The sequence below is a fragment of the Natator depressus genome, chromosome 8 (genome assembly GCF_965152275.1).
Source record: "Natator depressus isolate rNatDep1 chromosome 8, rNatDep2.hap1, whole genome shotgun sequence".
NCBI lineage: Eukaryota > Metazoa > Chordata > Testudines > Cheloniidae > Natator > Natator depressus.
Window position 1 is genome coordinate 76,048,878 of NC_134241.1, and position 13,966 is coordinate 76,062,843.

A 13,966-nucleotide genomic window follows, 5' to 3' on the forward strand; every position below is an offset into this window, starting at 1 on the left:
TTCCAGCTACAACATCTTTCAGTAACACATACATAGCAAAACTTCATAACTTCACATACAATGACAGGACATACAGTCCAACGAGATATTAGTGTTTAGCAGATCAGGACTTTTAGAATGATACCTCACAAGGCATACTTTGTACAAAACATATCATAATTACATCACCATGGTAAATATGGGGTGCTCTGGAGTGCAGAATGTCATACCTGGGTTCAAATCTTGATGACTACCCAAATGGGGGGGAAACAGTATGTGATTATGTAATGAGAGATCACAACACATAGATACAAGGGGGATGAGTTCAGGTTGCACAAATAACTAATCCTGACATTTCCCACTTTATAGGTGCTTGACTTTGCAGTCTTACATAGGGTTGTGTGTGTATTGGGGTAGGGGGTAAGCATTTACTGGGGAACTATAGGCCACTAGTTTGCATCCAGGCCAGCTCAGCAGGGAACTGAGGGCTGTAATCATGTAATGAATGTTTTTTAGCTCATATGTGACATGAGTTTGGTGGGTCTGAGCTCCAGCTCCCACATCAGAAACCTTCCACCATGCTTTGCACTTAGTGGCACACTCAGCAGAAAGGCCAAGACCTCCATGGACCACAAAGACTTAACTATTCTACTATCTCTAGAGAAAGTTCCCAACCCCCCCCAAGATGAGACTTCTGGCAGGACAATGAAGCTTTCTCTGCTACTGCCCTGTATAAACAAGAGGAATTCATTACCACACTAGCGTTAAAATCTCACAATTAGTTTAAAGTTGAAATGTGTAGTTATATAGTAATAATTTGCAAATATACAAATTAGCTCATTAAATAATTTGCATTAAATAGAATACATAGCAGCTATGAAACAGCTGCTACATTGCATCCCAGAGGTGGCTGCCTTTCAGTGCTGGGTGAAATTATTTTTGTAGACAGTGTATATTTTATTAAACCACTTCTAGGATCCTTCAGTAAGAATGACAGGTTTCAGAGTAACAGCCGTGTTAGTCTGTATTCGTAAAAAGAAAAAAGAAAAGGAGTACTTGTGGCACCTTAGAGACTAACCAGTTTATTTGAGCATGAGCTTTCGTGAGCTACAGCTCACTTCATCGGATGCATAGCATATCGTGGAAACTGCAGAAGACATTATATACACACAGAGACCATGAGGAAACTGCAGAAACATGCAGAGACCATGAGGTCTCTGTGTGTATATAATGTCTTCTGCAGTTTCCACGATATGCTATGCATCCGATGAAGTGAGCTGTAGCTCACGAAAGCTCATGCTCAAATAAACTGGTTAGTCTCTAAGGTGCCACAAGTACTCCTTTTCTTTTTTTTTTTTTTTTTTTTTTTTTTTTCCAGTAAGAATGGCACTTAATCAATGTTCCTTGATAATAAAAACTTAAAGGAGCCTGATCTATTTTATCCAATAGAGCACAGTTGTATCAACAGTAATGTCTAAACATTACAAGCAGAAGGTAAGTGTGTTTCATGTTGTTTGTGCTGATGGGTAGAGTGAGTGGAATTGGTTAGGCTGCCTTAGGATCACTGTCTTGCAGGTGAAATTCAGTTAGCTCCATCCCATACCTCCCTTAGAATTCTGGATCCTAGTAATTCCAGCATTATCTGTGTTTTTTAAAGACACCAGATCCTTAACGGAAAAACTGCTGTTAGCTATGCATTCATTAGAATTGGAAACGGAGAGTCACTTTTCTAGCCTGGAGCCAGAAGATGGGCTATCTTGGAGGCAGGGTTGATAGCTTTTGAATACCAGATGAAGTCTATAGATACAAGACTGGTATCATATGACAAGAGCCTTGAGCAGATGGATGACTGTGTGTATGCACTATAGGCTGTTCTTAATTTACTATCAAGAGACAATGCTTCTTTAAAATTAAAAATGAGTCATTGGAAAACAGCCTGAGAGGTCACAACCTGTGGATTTGAAGCTTCCTGGTAGGCCTGGGCTGAGGGGCTATATGCTGTTTGGAGTTATGAAAACTGCATTTTATAAAACAAGGAAATGTAATTTTCTCTTGCTAGCTTTACAGAGGCATCTAAACTATGCTCAAATGACTATTCATAATCTGTATTTGTAATGTAAAGGTTCATGTTACTAAATGGAATAAGTAGGCCTTGGTACTCAGACCAGGTATAGATTATAAAAGGCAAAGCTTTGTAAGATGAATGAATTGTAAAGTGCTAAAGTGAGAGGTTTAAGTGTCTAACTGTACTTTTAAAACTCTTGCATTTTCCATTTACAAGAAAAGCTCCCATTTGTTACTCCTTCTTGCAGACCTCTGGACATTTTTGGGTGTGTCAGGGAAAGGCATGTTCATGCTTTAATCTTTGGGTGAGAAGCTCCTCTTGTATCTCTTGAAGAAATGGCAACAGATCCCAATTTCAGTACTTCAGGGCTTCTCTAGAGGCTTCCATGCTCCAAATGGAACAAATCACACATCAGGTCCTGTGTAGAATTCCTGAAAATGAGTTGTGTGGCCAAGAAAGAGACCATTTCACCAGTCAGGGAGAATAGGGAGCTCTGGAGACCAAGGACTTTCCCAAGCCATGGAGAAGGGCACTCTTCTGCTGTTTGCAGAGGAGGGGGAGCACAGCTCCCTCTAACTTTCTACCAGCTGTCCCATTGCTTATGTGATTTCATTTTCTCTGAGAAAAGCAACTGGCTGAGACTAAGAGCTTGTCTTCACTACTGGGGTTAGTCAACCTAAGTTATGCTACTCCAGCTATGTGAATAACGTAGCTGGAGTCGACATAGCTTAGATCAACTTATCCCAGTGTCTTCACTGCTCTGCATCGATGGGAGATGCTCTTCAGTCGACTTCCCTTACTCTTCTAGGAGAGCTGGAGTACTGGGGTCGACCAGAGAGCACTCTGCCATTGATTTAGTGGGTCTTCATGAGACCCGCTAAATGGACACTCGCTGCATCGATCTCCCCAGAAGCAAAGACCAGCCCTAAGCCTGAGGAAGATGACTAGGGAGAGCAGATAATACAATAGGCAGTGTATTTTATCTTACGGCAGAGCCCATTCCTGGACCCTCAGGTGCTGATGAGGTGGAGGCCCATGAAGACTCTACACAGCTCATAGCTGGTGTGGCAGCAGATACGACATTTTGGATGGCCCTGGCCTCCTGCAGATTCTAGGGATCTGCCAGGTTTGGGAATCATAGAAGATTAGAGTCAGAAGAGACCTCAGGAGGCCATCTAGTCCAACCCTCTTCTCAAAGCAGGACCAACCCCCCTAAATCATCCCAGCCAGGGCTTTGTCAAGCTGGGCCTGAAAAACCTCTAAGGATGGAGATTCTACCACCTCCCTAGGTAACCCATTCCAGTGCTTCACCACCCTCCTAGTGAAATAGTTTTTCCTAATATCCAACCTAGACGTCCCCCATTGCAACTTGAGACCATTGCTCCTTGTTCTGTTATCTGCCACCACTGAGAACACCCTAGCTCCAGCCTCTTTGGAACCCACGTTCAAGTAGTTGAAGGCTGCTATCAAATCCCCACTCGCTCTTCTCTTCTTCAGACTAAATAAGACCAATTCCCTCAGCCTCTCCTCATAAGTCATGTGCCCCAGCCCCCTAATCATTTTTGTTGCCCTCCACTGGACTTTCTCCAATCTGTCCACATCCTTTCTGTGGGGGGCCCAAAACTGGATGCACTACTCCAGATGTGGCCTCACCAGTGCTGAATAGAGGGGAATAATCACTTGCCTCGATCCGCTGGCAATGCTCCTACTAATGCAGCTCAATATGCCGTTAGCCTTCTTGGCAATAAGGACACACTGTTAAATCATGTCCAGCTTCTCGTCCCCTGTAATCCCCAGGTCCCCAGGAAGGCTCCATGTTGGGGGGGAGAGGGGGAAGGTCAATGCCATATTCCAGAGGGGACACAAGGGGATCCTTGAAGAGATCCTTCTCCACAGCTCCCTTTCTCAAGTATCAGAGGAGTGGTGGATCTGGGCCTAAGTGAGGAAAGATTAAGCGTGTATCACATACTTGCCATTAGAAATCATGGTCAGATAGACTAGGCACATGAGAATCAAGCCAGAAATCTGATAGACTAGGCACATGAGAATCAATAGGCACATGAGAATCAACAACATTCTTTAAAGAACATTAATTGGATGGAGTGGAGTGCCACATCATGTTTCCTTCTGTCCTCAGGTTGGAGAAGTAAATGACTCACCTCATTCCAGCTCCTTTGTTTTGTCACTTTATGATCTGTGCAATGAAAGAGCAGTTTGTGAAAAATTTCTAGGTTTTGATGGGCAGGTTGCGTTTGGGTTTTGTTGTTTGTTTGGTACATGACAAAGTCTATTGTTCACGTTTCGATTATTCTTCTATAGTCAAAGTGATGTTGCACCACCTGCAGTAGGGAAAGAGCCTTCCCAGGGGATAGTTAACTGGGGTCCCTGACTCCAACTCCTCTTTCAGGAGACTATTTTTTTGGAGGGGGTTGTGTGGAGAGAGGTGGAGGGCAGAATTATATTGGTGCCACTTCACAGATTATACCTGGGCTTCAGCATGCGTTAGTCCCATGATGATGTCAGTGTATTCAGTGACGAAGAGAAATAAACATAAAGGTCCCTTTCTGATTTTGGCAACTAGAATAAGACATTGGGGATGACAGACATATTATAAGCACACCCCAGATCTGGAAGTAGCTTATTAAAAAGAGACTGTGTGTAAAGTAAGTATGAATGTATGACAAGCAGATATGCAACACCTAAATGCAAAAGGGATCCAGAGGATGATTCTAAATTAAATCTACTGTCTCTCTGGGCTGAGAGGCCATTAGGCCATGGTAGGGTTTCACCCAATGGGACACATCCTCAGCTGGTGTATAGCTTCATTGCTATGTTTATGCCGGGTGATAACATGACCCTTATTGCCCAAATTTGGACCACATAATTCTGACTTCAGTCATTATAGGATTAGCGTTTGAGTTTTGACTGAGTCAGGTCTGCAGGATTGGATATTTAAACAGTGTCTGAAATCTTTTGACTTCCTTTCCAGTGCATAGAATTAGAGCCACAGTGAAACTTAAACTCTATGTGGAAAGAATGAAAAGTCAATGTGCTGTGTATTGAGGAATACAATGACAGTACCAAAAGGACTGATGGTAAGTATATGTTTTATTTACTTATACACAACACACTCAGTGGTACCAGTCATTTTCCTAATGACAGGTTTCAGAGTAACAGCCGTGTTAGTCTGTATTCATAAAAAGAAAAAAGAAAAGGAGTACTTGTGGCACCTTAGAGACTAACCAGTTTATTTGAGCATGAGCTTTCGTGAGCTACAGCTATGCATCCGATGAAGTGAGCTGTAGCTCACAAAAGCTCATGCTCAAATAAACTGGTTAGTCTCTAAGGTGCCACAAGTACTCCTTTTCTTTTTTCTTTTTAGTCATTTTCCTGTACTTTTCATGATGAATGCAAGTGATTTTTTCCCCCCTTCATCGGCCTAGTTTTGTGAAAACAGGCTAGGGAAACTTTTTGTTTTAAAGTCAAACATGAAATTGCACAGGATTCTAATACCTTAGAGAAGATTTTTTTCGTTGTTCTATAAACCAATGTTTTTTCAGTTGGATAATGCAAAAGCAAATGTTTCCTTCACTTCTGTAAATAAGCAAAATATTTTTTAAAATGATGCTCAGCTTTCATAATATGTTACAACCACACTAAATTAGAAGAGAAATCAGTTTTGATTTTTACTCTAGCAGAAAACAACATTCTTTTAAGAACATAATTTAAAATAAAATGACTAATGTGGCTCCAATTATATAGTGTGGAAAGCAATAAAAATGGAAGCAAATTAATCATGTTTTTATTTTCAGCTGCCCAGTTATGTGCTAGGCCCTTCACCAAACACTTATTCACTTGCTTAATTTTAAACATGTGAGTATTTTCACTGAAGTGAGTTGACTATTGTCATGATTAAAGCTAAGCATACTTTTTTTTGCTGGTTTGGGGCCCAAATAAAGACATGGTCCCTGTCCTGAGAGCTTAGAATCTAAGTGTTACAGGACACAGATAAGGGCCAGACCAAACCACAATAAAGGGGTGAGGAAGGAGAAAGCAAAAACAAAGATGACAACACAAAGATCACTGGTAGCTCACTGAGGTACAAAGGCACTTTGACTCCATTCATACTTTTTATTTTAAAATACATTTCCTCCATCTTCACTTCTTGCAGCCGAGATGCAGAAATGAGATTTTTTTTTTAAGTGGATGGGGCCTGGGAGATGACTTAGGGGAACTGTTTGTGAAGGATGTTCTAAGCAACAGGGACACCTTGGAAGAAGGTGAGAAAAGTTTGTGAGAGAAGGAGATGAAAGAGGTACTGAAGCTGGTGTCTTTGGGGCCAGTGTTCCTTGATTCACAGACTGTAAGGCTAGGAGGGACTATTGTGATAATCTCTAGTTTGATCCTCCTGCATAACACAGGCCACAGAACTTCTCTGAACTAATTCCTGTTTGAAGTAGAGTGTGTCTTTTAGAAAAAAATCCAATCTTGATTTTAAAACTGCCAATGATGGGGAATCCACCACAGACAGCCCTGGTGAATTGTTCCAATTGTTAGTTACCCTTACTGCTAAAAATGCGTTTGGGAATGATCCTACAAACTCCAGTAGTCCATGGGACAATACTCAATAAAAACCACTCTGCTGGATAGTGTTTGCAGAATCAGACCCAATGTTAATAGAAAACAATGAACAACTATTGGAATTTTAGAAACTATTTTACTTTCCACCTCTCAGTTGGGATCGCAATGTAATAAAACCAACATTCAACTGCAAAATATTTTACAAACTTGCAAAACTTCTCTAGACCGAGAGAAGAGTCAGGTGCATCACAACACCACTCTGTAGGTACGCAGTCATATTGCCATTTTACAGATGAAACGTGGAAGCAGAGATCAAATGGTTTGCTCAAAGCTACAGAGGAATCAGGTATCGGAGCCAAGATTAGAACTGAGAAGTTTCTGGTTCCCAGTTCAGTATTCAATTCACAGCACAGTGACATTTCCAGAGCAAACCATTGTAAATATGTACATAAATGATAAATAAAAACCTGTACCTTATTGTGTCCAGTGTGTGGTTATTCGTAGACAATGAGTATTGGAGAGGTAATAACTAATCCTATATGTAAGGAGTCCTGAACACCTATGGTGGTGTATAAATAATGATCCATTTTATAAAAGAATGTATACTATGTAGGTCTTCCTAGCAACAAACATAGTCTTTTGTATTTACTTACAACTAGTAGGGCTGCATCTATAGACCAAATTATGCATGCAGTGTCTCTGATCTTTTATTGGATCTTTTATGTATTGTTTGTGATATGTATTGTGCATTTGATTCATTGGACTGAGTTTATCAAAGAGATAGTGGGTAGATACTGTATTTTGTCTTTCAAATTATAATGAATAAATGGCATTCCTATTTGTTAAAACTGGAAAGCTGATAAATGATAAATACCAGATTTCTATTTTCATGGAAAAACATCACATATGTAGATAATAGCACAATTTTATTTTTATAGTATGGAGTGCTAGTTTCTATGAATACAAAATTTTACCAGCTTACACACTACTATTGCTTATTGGATTTGCTGTTTAGTTTACATGGTCTCTTGTACCACAGGGTGGGAAGTGATGCAGGAAGATAAGTTCTGAGTCAGAGGTCATTAAAGTCAATGAAGAGACTCCTATTGACTTCCTTGAGCTTGGGATCCCCTACCCCAGAGCCTACACCCCCAATCAATGTGTTCACCCCCTCCTGCTCCCCAATCTCCTGTCCCAGCCCAGTGAAAATGAGCGAGTGAGTGAGGGTGGGGGAGAGCGAGTGACAGAGGGAGTGGGGATGGAGTGAGCCTGGGCGGAGCCTCTGAGAAGGGTGGGGCAGGGCCTCAGGGAAGGGGATGGGGCAAGGGTGTTTAGTTTTGTGCAATTAGAAAGTTGGCAACCCTATATCCTGTCCTTCGCTCTTACCTCTCTCACCCCCAATACTCAATAGCCCAGTGATTAGGGCACTCACCTAGGTTATTTATTGGGCCAAAGAGAGAGAATGAGAATCACTATTGTTGACCTATGACCTTTCTCTTCTTCCCCTGCATTTGCTATTTCAATAAGAGTAATGATATTATCAGAGGTGTATGACTGATCTTGCTGTGTTGCTTATTAGTTTGAAACATACATGGGCACAAGTAGATGAACATACGTAATTGGGTTATCAGGCTTGCTGCATTAAGGATTTGCTGTATTAGCAGGAATTTTATTAGAAGTAGTTATGCTAAGAGCTGGGTTTTAGTTATAAGAGTACAGGCCTAAAGGAATATAACCCGAGGTCATATTTTTGCATCTTCGTTCAGAGAGGATAAACAGGAGACCACGAAAGCGATAATACACCACACACGTCTTGTGAAAAAGGAGTTTTGGCAGTTAGGCCACTAGGCAGTAGTAGCTTGTGTTGACACATAGGAATTGTTAGGAAATAATTGAAAAAGGATTGACATAAATGGTTAATAATAATGATTAGGGTTAATTATGTACACTCAGAATGCCACAGCTGGAATAGGGGCAGACATTATCCTTATGATGTTTGGGGTATCAGAACAAATATGGGTATACATCCATGACATCTGCGTAACGTGGGGTATGAAGAACTACACCCAGTTCCCTTTCCTGGTTGAGATGTGGAGCCCTAAGGTGATTAGACTCAGGGATGACTCATGAGACTCTAAGATGGACTCATTACAGGTGGTTAGGGCATTCAGCTGGGATGGGGGACACACCTGTTCTAGTCCTTGCTTTGATTACTATTTAATTATTTATACAAAGTTGAGCCGCTTCAAAGGCAAGACAGAGAGAGACCCACCCCAGAATACCCAATACCTACTATTGAGAGCATCCCACCTGAAATGTGGAAGACCCAAATCTTTGCTCCTGATTTGAATCTGGATCTCCTGTATTCCAGACAAGTGCCCGAGCCACTGGGCTATTGAAAAGGAGTACTTGTGGCACCTTAGAGAGTAACCAATTTATTTGAGGATAAGCTTTCGTGAGCTACAGCTCACTTCATCTGATGCATAAAAGTGGAAAATGCAGTGAGGATGTTTTTATACACACAGACCATGAAAAAAATGGGTGTTTATCATTTCAAAAGGTTTTCTCCCCCCACCCCACTCTCCTGCTGGTAATAGCTTATCTAAAGTGATCACTCTCCTTACAATGTGTATGATAATCAAGGTGGGCCATTTCCAGCACAAATCCAGGGTTTAACAAGAACGTCTGAGGAACTGGGGGGGGACAGGTAGGAAAAAACAAGGGGAAATAGGTTACCTTGCATAATGACTTAGCCACTCCCAGTCTCTATTCAAGCCTAAGTTAATTGTATCCAATTTGCAAATGAATTCCAATTCAGCAGTCTCTCGCTGGACTCTGGTTTTGAAGTTTTTCTGTTGTAATATCGCAACTTTCATGTCTGTAATCGCGTGACCAGAGAGATTGAAGTGTTCTCCGACTGGTTTATGAATGTTGTAATTCTTGACATCTGATTTGTGTCCATTTATTCTTTTACGTAGAGACTGTCCAGTTTGACCAATGTACATGGCAGAGGGGCATTGCTTGCACATGATGGCATATATCACATTGATAGATGTGCAGGTGAACGAGCCCTGATAGTGTGGCTGATGTGATTAGGCCCTATGATGGTGTCCCCTGTATAGATATGTGGGCACAGTTGGCAACGGGCTTTGTTGCAAGGATAGGTTCCTGGGTTAGTGGTTCTGTTGTGTGGTATGTAGTTGCTGGTGAGTATTTGCTTCAGGTTGGGGGGCTGTCTGTAAGCAAGGACTGGCCTGTCTCCCAAGATTTGTGAGAGTGATGGGTCGTCCTTCAGGATAGGTTGTAGATCCTTGATAATGTGTTGGAGAGGTTTTAGTTGGGGGCCTTCAGCCTTTTGAAGTGATTAAACACCCATTTTTTCATGGTCTGTGTGTATAAAAACATCCTCTCTGCATTTTTCGCTTTTATGCATCAGATGAAGTGAGCTGTAGCTCACGAAAGCTTATGCTCAAATAAATTGGTTAGTCTCTAAGGTGCCACAAGTCCTCCTTTTCTTTTTTCGAATACAGACTAACATGGCTGCTACTCTGAAACCTGTCATAGAGTACTTTATGATTTTAGGTATATGCTTCAATATGCACTTCTTAGATTTCTGGTACAAATCTGATTAAATAACTTCTGCCCTTGTACAGTTGGTTTCTTGTTGCATCCTTGGGCCTTCCATTATAGACAGGAGCTAGTTGATTTTTCTTTCACAGGGAGGCTTCAATTCATTTCTGTCATTCAGTCACTGGCTGAGCATCTGAATTAAGCTTATTCTATGGGACTTTGTGCACTTAAGCATTTATGCATTAACCAGTGCGATGGATCTGAGATTCTAGATTTTGTTGTCTCATGGTCATGTCATATGGTATAGAAAGCATTTTTTTCATGACCTATTTTTTAACAAATGGTTTTACCTTTATAACCACCGCTCCTCTATTTCTTAATAACGATGTGGTTGGTCCTTGCTTTTTGTTTTAGGTTTTTTTGTCATAATTATTGACATTATTCATGAAACACTGAAGATGATAGTCTGTTATGATGGCAGATAGATATTGATGAGTCTAAGCCTTGGCCCCAAAACTGAGCAATATCAGGTTCCCAAGGGGCGTATGAGAGTTAAGAAGTCTAGGTTTGTGTCTGTAAATGTTTTCCTTTGTGTAGTTGTAACCTTTTGACACAAATATTTCAATTACCAGAACATTAGCATTGCTACTATTTTAAAAAATTTGTTACTGGACTTTGGGTATTGTCTTCTTTGGGAGCAGATTTGGGTCCCTAGTATCCTATGGTGAGGGCGGAGGTGTGTATGTGATCTATATCTAGAGCAAGACATAGATAGTTGTATTTATTATATAATTACTCAGTAGGCTTTGTAAAACACTTAGTTCCAAGTGTGTCTCAGGCTTGTCAGTGGATATATGGTAGGATTCTTTTATAGTGATTACATTAGATTTACCTCTGTATTTTTCCTTACTTATCACAGTATATGGACATATAGGGTGAAATGCACCCGAATCCTGACAGCCAGCACAGGTGCTATGCACCATTTAAGACCTCCTAATTCATGTGCCCTCATATTCATGGTAATAAGTCTTTGGAGACTAAATTTGGCCCTATATGTTTTCCTCCATCTAGATGGAGGAATAATAATACAGTGCATGCTATGTGGTCTCAAGGTACTATGAGATGAAAAGAAAAGGAGAAACCACAATTTTCCTGGGATATCGAATTGCAGAAAGGCATTTCACTGAACATGCAGAGTTTGTTCCTGAACATACAACTGACAGTTCCTACTTTGTGCAAGTTTGATGTGATTTTGAAATTTGCAAAATTATTGATCAGGGGCATTGTAAAGGTCAGCTGGCATCCTTGATCAGTCAAGATGGTGCTGGCACCTTTCCCCCTTGCCACGGTACCTTGGAATAGGAATAAATCTCTCCTGAACTCTTAACACATGCTACACAGAACTGTAGGAAATATGAAATGTCTTGTAAAATGGAAATCTCTCAGGTTATATTAAAGAATCATAGAAGATTAGGGTTGGAAGAAACCTCAGGAGGTCATCCAGTTCAACCCCCTGCTCAAAGGAGCACCAACACCAACTAAATCATCCCAGCCAGAGGCAAACATAAGATTATCATTAAGTTTGTGCTCTGAAATATGTTCCCTAGCAGATTGGAATTCACACAAATCCATATAAATAATTTGGCATTGTGTTTGCTTGGTTCTAATCATTCTTTGTAATGTCTAATAGTAACACATTCTTCACATATGGTATGTGCTATTGCTCATGTTCACATGTCCACAGCAGTGGGAGTTAATATAAAGCATGTTGGAATAATGACTCACATAAGATGTGCTAAAGGTTTTTCTTTGCATGTCTGTGTGTGGACATGTTCCTCAGTCAATAGCCAAAAAAAAAAAAAAAAAAAAAAAAGCAAAGCAAGAAACAAATAGAAATAAAGCCCAACAATCCAACAGCAGAAGTACATGCAGATCTTAAACTCTGATGTGCTTTATATTACAGTAATGAATTAGTAGGACTGGGTAGTGTTTAAAAAAAAACAAACCAAACACCGCCCCCCAAACCAACCCCTGCTTTGATTACTGAACATGCTCGTGGCAAGTTCTGCTTCAGACTGCAAGAGATAAAGTATGCTAATGCGTATTGGTTAGTCTAACTTATTCAGTGTCATTGCCATATCACAACCTTGTGTTTGATTTTCTTTATAAACTAATAATTTCCTGAATGAACTAATACTGCCACAACCACTAGTATCTCTGCCTTGTAGAAGTTTTTTATTGTTGTGTATGCAACTAAATTGAAATATCTTTCACTTGAAATATTGACTTTAATATCTCATTTGAAAAATTCATGAAGCCTTTGATGTTAAATCCATACTCAATTTAGCCAAATGCCATTAGAATATGCAATTCGCCTGAATACAGAAAGCATTATTGTCTGTGTTTCTGCAGAAGAATTACATTTTATGACTGTAACGTCAGGATCTTTTTTGGATTTGTGCATGAGCAAAAGAAAGGGAAAGGCAGCACATTAGAAGCTAAATGAAAAGTGGTATTGATTAGGCTCTCATTTACCCTCTCTTTGCTTCAATCCCTAACTGCATGGAAATAAGGGTTGTGCCATAGCAAGGAACAATGCTCTGTAATGAATGGAACAATCTTTAGAAAATTAGTGTAAGCATGTATGATAGTGCACAGATGTTGCTCCTAGTAACTGTCATACATTTCTTTTACATCTCCATTTACATAAGTCTCTTTATTTCCTAATGGTATCATAATAGGAACATGACAATAGTTAATGATTTCATAAAACATATAGCATAAAGACTGTCAGAGGCAGAACATTAATTGAAACCTATAGCTATAGTACATTAGAATTACATCTCCTAAATGACTCATGATAAAAATATCTCTTTTACTGAGAAAAACAAAGGCAGGTAACTAGCTAAATAAATAAATAAAACCCTAGGCTTTCAGTAAATTAATTTTTTTTCCAGCAAAACACAGACTGGCAAATGTTGCAAAATCTCCTGAGTGCTAATAGAATGGTATTTGCCTTTAGTAATTTATGGGCACTTTCCCCCCAGCTATCGATCACATTTAAAAAAGTAAACTGCATTAACATTTTAGACAATAATGGCTCCAGAAAATGTTTGATTTTTATCACTACCAAAACTGATGTCATGCTACTTGCTTCTGTAGCAGACATGTGAGAGTGAATAATTCTCCGGAAGTTAAAGTGCTCTGCATGTAATGCGTTTACACAGGAAACCTGGGACTAATCTAATGAGTGGGATGTAAAACAATGCTTTGAACTTGCTATGCTATCTTAAAAATATAACATGTTGGTGGCATTAGGCAGGAGACCCTTACTTGACAATCTAATTAGGTGCCCTGAGGAGCATGGGGTCTGTTATGGATAAGATTATTGTCATCAAAATAGAAAAGAGGAAGGCCAACACTTGCTGATTGCTCTCCAGCACCATCTTCTGGCCAGTTCATGGAAAGTAAACATCCTCACTTTCGGTTCCAAGATGGGATAGCTGCCTCTTGCCTATACCAGAAGGAAGATGATGGTACTAACAGCCACTTAAAGAAATTCAGCATTCTACTAGTGAAAAATGACAAATGTTTTATTCAAGTTAGTGAGAGGGAACTGGACTTTTAACAAACACATTACACTACAAATGTGTATCTAAGTGACTATTCAACATGTAAAATCTGTGAGACTATGGAAGCTGAAAGTTCATTTAATGAATTAACACATTTTAGAATATGACTGTACTGGAAATTTTTTATCCTGACATGGTT

General features: G+C 40.0%; 1 long non-coding RNA gene across 1 annotated transcript in view; it reads left to right on the top strand.

Moving 5' to 3' along the window:
* LOC141992903 (uncharacterized) overlaps positions 1–13,966 on the top strand; it is a 37,565-nt gene that overhangs the window by 14,617 nt on the left and 8,982 nt on the right. Inside the window, exon 3 of the long non-coding RNA XR_012640689.1 lies at positions 5,034–5,139. This is a non-coding gene — a long non-coding RNA (uncharacterized LOC141992903). The remainder of the gene's footprint in view (positions 1–5,033; positions 5,140–13,966) is intronic.